Here is an 8777-nt window from a genome sequence, read left to right on the forward strand (position 1 = left end):
GTTACTGAACTTCTAATTAGGCTTGGAATTGAAATTGGGCCTAGTGTATGATAGGCAATCACTGTGAACTACAATGAATTACTCTGTTTTAGTTTTGTTTAATTATTTAGGATTTATGATCTGTTCCATATGGGTGGCTTGCAGGCTCTGTTTTCAAGACTGTTAAAACAGCTTAGTCTACAGTTGTCTTAATGATTTATTCTTTTGCTAAGGTCCTTGTCCATTGAACAATAGCAGTCCTCTGGCCAACTGTAAATGGAGAAAAATATTTTTTTTTGGCCACTAATGTTATCTACGAATCCAGTAACAGATGTGATAAAAAAAACAAAAACAAAAACAAATGGCTTGATCACACTGTTACTCCTTAATGCAAGGGGAGGCTCTGGATACTAGCACTAGAAAAAATATCTGCTGTTCTGGCTTCAGCTGATGGAGCTGAGCCTGCAGCTACTCCACAGCTCATGCTCTTTAGAAAAACAATCCTATGTGTTACTGCACTTCTGAACTTTGAGAGGAGCCATCAGAGGTAGTTTAACCATATTCCACATATCAGGAGGCATCATGATGTGTGGAGTCAGTAGGAATCTGTAGATCTAATAGCATTAGTAGGTTTTGACTGTGTTTCCATAGCCAGCAGGTGCTAATTTGTTGAAGCTTTGCTTAAGTCTGTGCAAAACTCCTATATGTTTATAGCACAGCAGTATGGAAGCTGAAGAATTAATGAGAAGTGGTAACTATCATGGAATTTAGCAGTGCAAGTTGATGGCATCTCCTCGCAAATCAATCTGCATGGAGTTAGGTGATCTCTGGCATCACTTCAGTTTGTTAACTATATCCACTGCTTGATTTTTTTCTTCGTGCATACAAGCCCCAGCTGTATTGGGCAGGCCAGTGGTACATGCACACACTGCACAGCCACCTTTTGCCCTCCTCTGTCTTAGTGAGGGGCCCTTCTGCCCAGCTCCAGTGTGAAGCAGAGGGAGCATCTGGCCCTTTGTGATTGGAAACTTGCTGGGTAACTGATTCCTTATGCAGAATTAAGGATTCTGAAATAGACCCTGATGACAGCAAAGCTTTCATGAGGGGGTTCAAGAAGTTGACACTGATGCCTTAGAACAGTTGAAAAGAAATAATGATGTGGAAGTGAACTAATATAAATCATTTAATAGGAAATCTCTGTGCAGGCTCAAATACTTTTCAGAACAAAAGATGATTATATGTTGATATCTGTCTATTTTGCTGGTGTTATGGAACCCATGTAAAGATCCAGAAACCTAAAATCTTGTCACCAGCAGTGTTACAGCATTTCAAAAGAACTGCATTTTTTTTTTTTTTAAAGAAGAAATTATGCAAAGTAACACAGGGAGAAGAGAAGGAGCACTTTATTCTTACAGGTTATACTATTTGACCATTACTGTATGTGGTCTTAACAGCTCAGGAGTTGACATTTTTACGACATACTGTGCAAAAATACTGGAAACTTAGTTTCCTGATGTTGGGGAGGGGGAATCAAACAAGGCTAGCCTGTTACCCAAGTAACTTGAGAAACATCCCTCTAGTTGTGTTTGCTTTACTCATCAGAACTGATCTCTTTAAAAAAAAAAAAAAAAAAAAAAGAAAAAGAAAACACTTCAAGTGGACAGAAGCTGGTTAATATTACTAGGTGACAAAACATGATTAACCGTGAACACAGTCCTAGAAAACTATTAAGGGTAGTTGCTGATATCTTTTGCCAGAACAGTCAGGGTTATTTGGAGTGTCAGCCTGACAAGAAAATGAAAATGAATGCAGGTTTTGTTTACTATGTTTACTGTACATTTAAAATACTTGTTGGGAATTTTTTTCACTGAATGTGCCTGTGTCTGTGCATACGTGTGTTGCTGGGAGGCTTGTGTGAACAGACTTTCTGTCCTTTTAGTTTTTGAAGACGTCTGATTTAGATTTATGTGGCCCAAGGATGTTAACTGTACACAATATTCTAACCCCCTTATTATTTATTTTCAGCAGCATGAACACTGGAACAGTATGGTTTCATTAAAATACATTATCTAACGTTTTTTTCTGGCTTTGGATAACATTTGTATATAAAAAACCATACTGTTGTGCAGTTAGATTTTTTCTGTTAGTTCTCTTCTGCTATCTGATTGCAGTCTAATTTCCATTGTATTCACTCTCCTATGGAAATACTTAATGTCAGGAAGGAGATATTTACTGGAATACACGAGTCCAGAATTCATCATGATTCAGTGTGAAATCTGCTTGCCCTTTGCTCCCCACCCCCTCTTGAATTGGAATGAAATGTGCCTTAAACTGAAGTGAAATACATCACATGCAGCAACAGTGGGCCCTCGCTTCGCCTCTATTCCTGGTGTGAAATCGATACACTATCTTTCCTCCTGACCTGTTCTGTGACCTCCATTGCAGCTTTCATGCTGAACAGCAATTGCTTTGAACAGTCTGGGTCTGCCACAGCTCACAAATGATTCTCAGCTTCTGTCTAAAACTGGTGCTGATAACAAAGGCTTGATTTTAAATAATGCAGTTGTAGTCATCTTCTAATTATGAATTACATGAAAGTGCATGGTCTTCTATTATTAAACATTTTCAATAGCATGTACAGTATGCATGCAGCCAGAATGACTCCTTACTGAGAAGACTGGGAGTTCTGTTTCTAAATGTATCTGATAAACTTTATGTTGTTATGGAAGAGAAATGTAGCAAATACTTCAGAAGACTATTCAGGCTATTTTTAAGTGGAAACACATTTCACTTTGACTATCATTTGCTAATATGATACCAATTGTTTTTTACACTAACATTTGAATTTTCAAAGGAAAAACATTGGGCAATGTGTACATTCAAAGGAAGAGGACTGTTTATTGAACAAAGATGTTTTAGAGCCATTGCAAAACTAAGAAAAAGCCAATCCTATGCCTTAAAAAGAAATCAAAACAGAAGAAAATAAATCCTGAATTTCTGATTACTAATAATGAATCAGGAAATGTTTTAAAGATTGTGTGATTTACTATGGGATTATTGAAAGCAAAGACAAATTGAAGATATAATGGGCATTTATGCTTGCACCAACAAGTGTGTTGTGCTATTAGCTAGATTACTTTAATAGCCTTTACTAGCTGTGAAATCAAGAAGCTGCCTGAACTGCTGTATAAGCATTCTTTTTTTTTTTTTCCAAAAAAACATTGGTAGGAAGATAAGATACCTACAGATTTGTGTTAATTAATAAATGTCTTCTAATGGAGTATTCCTCTGTCACTTTTTTTCCCCAAAACAAAAATGTTACGGTAACAACTTTGGCATAGTGGGTGAAGTAAAAATCAGCTTTCAAGATAATATAGCTTCCTAAGAAATACTAACTCCTGTAATGATAAATGTACTGTCTGGATTTTACTTATTTATGAGATTGTTTACAGTGAAATTATCCTTAGTAACATAGAAGATTGCTTTATATACCCACTTTAACAATACTTAACTGTATAAATCATCTACTTCTACTTCCCCTTCATTCGTTCTGGCTGTTACCAGCTTAGATTCCAGCAATATAGGAAGAAACCTAGGAAAAGAAAGATGTATAATAATGGTGGTTGTGTCTTACAAAGAAGCCTAAGAGTGGCTGTGAATCATTGGTGTCAGTCTAAGTAGTATGTTAGTGAAATAATATTCCTTTGTTAAATGATATCTTTGGAATGCTTTTGCAGCAGTCTTTATTGTGTTAGTTAGTATTGTTACCATTTTGACCTCTATTTGGAGAACTTAAATAGGTAAAAATTGCTGTGTTTCCGAAGTGTAACCATGTCATTGTAACACAGGTATTCAAGACACACTTAATGATGCAGTATCACTGTCCAGTAGCAGTATATTTACAAAAGTCAAAATGTTCTCCTAAAACATGCCCAGTTGGGGTCCTAAGAACTGGAAAACTGGGAATACAGAATCTAACAGGTGGCACTGCTGTGAAGCTTCTATTTTTTTCTTTCTAAGCAAGTTAGAATGCTCTTAAAAATCTACTGCATTTTTCTCCAAGGCTTTCAGTGCCACCAGCTGTTTTCTCTCCATTAATACATTTAGATTGCCTTATGTTTTCACTCATTGTTCATGAAGAGGTGTATATCAAAGATGCCTTTCAGAATAGGTGCAAGTCAGCAATAGGCAATCAGGAGTTTGTATGTTTGAATGCTAGGCACAGAGATCCATTTATCCCTAAATATCAACACTATCCTTTTTGACTTCTAAATGACCTTCGTGGTTTTCTGCACAACTCTGGACTTCTCTTCATTGTTCTTAGTTTTTTTCTTAGTTACTTAAAACATGTTGTGATTTAAGCATGGGTGAAATAACAATACATTATATTGTTTAGCCCAATACTATTAGAAAGTAGACATGTAACAGTGTAGTTTCAAGGAATATTGCTTTTCACTTACCTGAGAAAAAGAAAACCACAAGTTTATATGGTTGCTTACACTACTGCATAAAAATCATGTTTATATACCCATGATGGAAAGTGCACTTGCAAAACAGTTTTTTGTTACTTAGAAGTCATTTCCTGTTCAGATGTGCATATGTGAATAGTGAGCATGCACATGTCTGCACGTACAGTACTACAGGCTTAAGTTCGGAAATTCCAGAAACTTTAGCCTCAAGTAGGCAATGTAAAAGTAGCTTGTATGTCCATATTGCTGCTGTTGTTTGTAAATCATCCTACTTGAATATTATCTTCCATGAAGAGTGAGTTTTGTGAGGAATGGTTCACACAATGGTTCAAGAATCATTCTTGTCCTGCAAGAGAAGTGCAAGATCAATAATAAAGCTCTCCCATTCATGGAATCAGTTTTAAAGATGAGATATTTATGTTAAGACTATATAATGCTTATTTTTTTTTGACACAGCACAATATTGTGCTACCTTAAAAATAGAATAGAAAGCACTTCTTTTGTTTCTTGGAATAATCCCAAAAACATTTTCTGAACATTTTAACATTAAACTCCCTTACACCAGAGTGTGTTTTTATGATTATTGTGAACGCAAGCGAGTAATACAGGGGATGTTCCCTCCAATGAATTTGTTGTGCAACAAGACTTGATGGTAATTCTACCTTTCCCAAAATCTGATATCAAGCAATTTATCTTCTAAATAATACTCCTGAGTACTAAACCTGAAATGTTTTGGCTTCAGCCCAAGTCAAACTTCAGGAAGCTTATTCTCAGGAGTGTATTCCCTACCTCTGTAAATTTAATTGCTGTAATGAATAGAATACGTGTGTCAAGATATTACTTATGTGTTTTACTTGTTTATTTCTGATCCTGAAACAGAAACATCAAAATGACAATTTCAGGCTCACAGAAAGACTACAGAGGCAAATTATTTAATAATAGTAAAAAAACAAACAAACAAAAAAAACCTAAGATATAAACCTGGTGATCTGGACATCTTGTTGTCTGAAGTTTTTTAAAAAGCTTTAATACTGACTTCCATCAGGAAAAAATGTTTGCCCCTATGTTCTGAAGAGCTCTGCATAATATCTCCTCACATCATGTTGTCCTAGGAAATGCTGTCAGCAGAAATGGATGGGTAATAACTGCATGAATCTACCAGCAGAAAGTACTGTATGGACTGTGGTACCGAAGACTTGGACTTGATAGATCCAAGGGAGTTTTTCTCCCCTTATCCTGATGCTGGGAAATTAAACCTACAGTCCTATTCAGACCACTGGATTATGGACTGAAGATTGCATTTAGTCCTATAGGTCTAGTTCTATTCCTGATTCTGTTTCCAATGAATGCCAAAATGTGCATTCACATACTAAAAAAGAAAAAACACTTTAAACAACAGAAGACATAACACTACTACGCTTATCCAAGTAACAATGAGGTAAAACTAACTTGAAAGGGTTTTTATGTGTTTGTCATAAAATATGAACGTTTTATTATAATAAAAAATACTTAGATTTGTAGAGGAAACAAGGATGACTCTTGTTCTTGAAAAGAGTGTTTTTTTGATCTATTAGAGTTTTGTTAGCAAATATTAATCAGAGTGAAGGGGGGAAGGCATGATTATTCTGTCAAAAGCTTCTGAAAACATACCCAGTTTTAAAGTTTCCTTAAACATTTATATGCTTATGAATTGTAAAAGAATAAATTGAAGATGCTCACTTCTGCTATTATATTTCTAGATATTAGAAGAAACTGAGGGAAGTTCTGAGGCATCTCACTGAGCTAACAGGCAGGTTAATGGCAAATACATGTACTTTGTTGTTGGTAGGTAAGAAGTAGTGCACATTGGAAAACACAATTTGGACTACTCATATAAATTGCCAGGCTCTAAATTAACTATGACCTAGAGGAAATATGCCTGGATGTCAGTATGGACAGCTCAGTGAAAATCTTTTACTGTGCAATACTAAACAGCAAGCAGTCTTAATGTTTTACCCCATCTCTCAGTGAAGCTTATAATGAAAATACATCTAATGATTCTGTAGTGTGAACATTACAGCAAATATGTGGCAGTATTCAAATTGATAGTATGACATCGTTTGAATAATAGTTTCTGTTCTGATCACAATAAGAAGAAAAATAACAGTAACACAGACAGTCTGAAGCAAGAAAGATTATTTCTTTAACATGAAGAAGCTGAAGAGATTAGGCACCAAAAGAAATAAATAAGGAAAGAAATAGATAAGGAATGGAAGACATACAAAATACTAACAGATAAACACTGAATGCTCCTACTTTCCATGTTTATAGTGGGACATGCAGGAGGATATGAAATTAAGGTTGACAATTTAAGAGTAATAAAATGTATTTAAACTTCTTCCCCAATGCTGTAGGAGTAATTATTGAATTTCATTGCCCTCTACTTCCTTGATGCTAAAAAACATAGAAAGGATCAGAAAGGATTTGATATTAGTTGAAGTATTGAGGTCATTCACTACTTCAGCAGGGGATGGACCAAAGGTTGGGAATTCAAGATCTGGCTTCACTTCTGGTAGTGACCTACTCTGTGACCTTGGGCTTCATCTCAGTTTTTCTCAGCTGCCAAATTTTTTTGTTGTAAAGGACTGAGAAGGGGTGGTGGTGGAGGGATGGATGATGATGATGAACTGACTGTTGAACTGTTTAACTTGTAAGAAGGTGCTAAGCTTCCTATTTAATCAATAAGAAATGTTGTCTTCTACACAAGAGTTAAGTGCCCAAATGTTTCTCATCTCAGAGGTCCCTGAAGATCTCTATATAAACAATACTAAACTTGATAAAAAGTAATAAAATGAAGTAATACGAGTATGTTTCATATGACAGATGTGAGGCAACTACTAACTGGATGGACTTCTAAAATAATTTTAACCTTAGGGCAGATGTCTCTCTAAAGCTGTTCATGCTTTGTGCTTATCAAGTAGCATAATCAATATATGTAATTGCTGCCGTCTGTACTGCTTTATAATCAGTGCAGTGGGAGTGGAGATAAGATAGACCAGAAAGATACAGTTGAGTTTAAATAATAGGCCAGTACCCTGACAATGTCTATAAGACCTAGTCATGTGAGACTACCATCAATTTTGTTATAAGAAGTTTCCCAAGCAAAGGCCAACCCTGAATCTTATGGCGAAATGGGGTTCATGCATAAAAGTCAGCTAGAGTCATAATTTTTCTGTTCAGGTATCCTATTTCACACCTCTCTAAGGGTAGGGGGATGTACATATAGGAGGCTGAACCACAAGCAGTCCGTAGGCAGACATGCACGTGAACCATTAGGGATGTTTATTTCTGAAAGTTAAGGTCAATAGCAATGCTATTTTATCTGTTTTATGTTTCGGTAGTACCTCTGAGCTGTTACCTGTTCTCTTCTGCATACACTGATGTTCCTCAAATCCTGACCTGATTATGTTTTGGAGGAGATTTTAACACTTCTGCATCCTACTTAGAAATGTTTTGTGGTATACAAAATACATTCAAGTATCTTTTTTTAACTGACTGGTGTACAGACTAGCAATAAATACAAGTGAGGATTCAAATTATGGCCTTAATTTTAGCTCCCTTCATTCTTCAAGGGCTATAAGCTCACCAAAGTGTTATGCAGAAGGCCCAGATGGTTTATACCTTATCCTCTTATTGTCTCTCAGCAATGGACAGACTAACAGACTAATTGTCTTACATTCCTTGGAATCTTGTAGGAGATACAACATTTTCACCTTAAAAATATATTCATGCTTCTCCTTTTAAAATAAGGTAACTACCTTGTTTGGAGTTCTTCGTATAGTTTGAGGGGAGAAAAAAGGTGGTAGTACCTTATTCAGAGTGTGGGAAAGAATATAGGGATGTGTAGAAAGCTGAAGTGATGTTGGGGAAAAAACTGGCAGGAGGTCAAAGAAGATACAGACAAATTTTAATTTGGAGTTTTTCTGTGGAGTTGCTGTAATCTTTTGAATGACATCAGCCGGGGAAATACAGGTATGAGGTAGTAGAAATTTGATTTCCTCCTTTGTTAATATAAAGTTTATGTACTCACAAATTAGAAAAGGTTAATTATTTAACATTCATGAGAATTCACAGTAATTAAAACCTTCAACTGGATTTGTGCAGCTTGCCTGGCATAGAAGTCCATGCATCTTATGTTTCTCTATGACCAACTGTCTTTGAGAATTGAAGCTTAGGATCCTTCTACTTGTCCCTGCTTCTTCAATTTAAGTCCATCTGCTGCTAGTAAAGTTACTGTGCTGATACGATTCTTGACCTCTGCCAAAAATTAACAATTTCTAGAAGATAGGA

At 35.9% G+C, this 8777-nt stretch overlaps 1 protein-coding gene across 11 annotated transcripts in view; it reads left to right on the plus strand.

Annotated features, from left to right (window-relative positions):
* Nucleotides 1-8777, plus strand: part of NPAS3 (neuronal PAS domain protein 3) — a 613181-nt gene that overhangs the window by 69789 nt on the left and 534615 nt on the right. The window lies entirely within an intron of this gene.

Source organism: Anas platyrhynchos, chromosome 5, assembly GCF_047663525.1.
Source record: "Anas platyrhynchos isolate ZD024472 breed Pekin duck chromosome 5, IASCAAS_PekinDuck_T2T, whole genome shotgun sequence".
Lineage (NCBI taxonomy): Eukaryota > Metazoa > Chordata > Aves > Anseriformes > Anatidae > Anas > Anas platyrhynchos.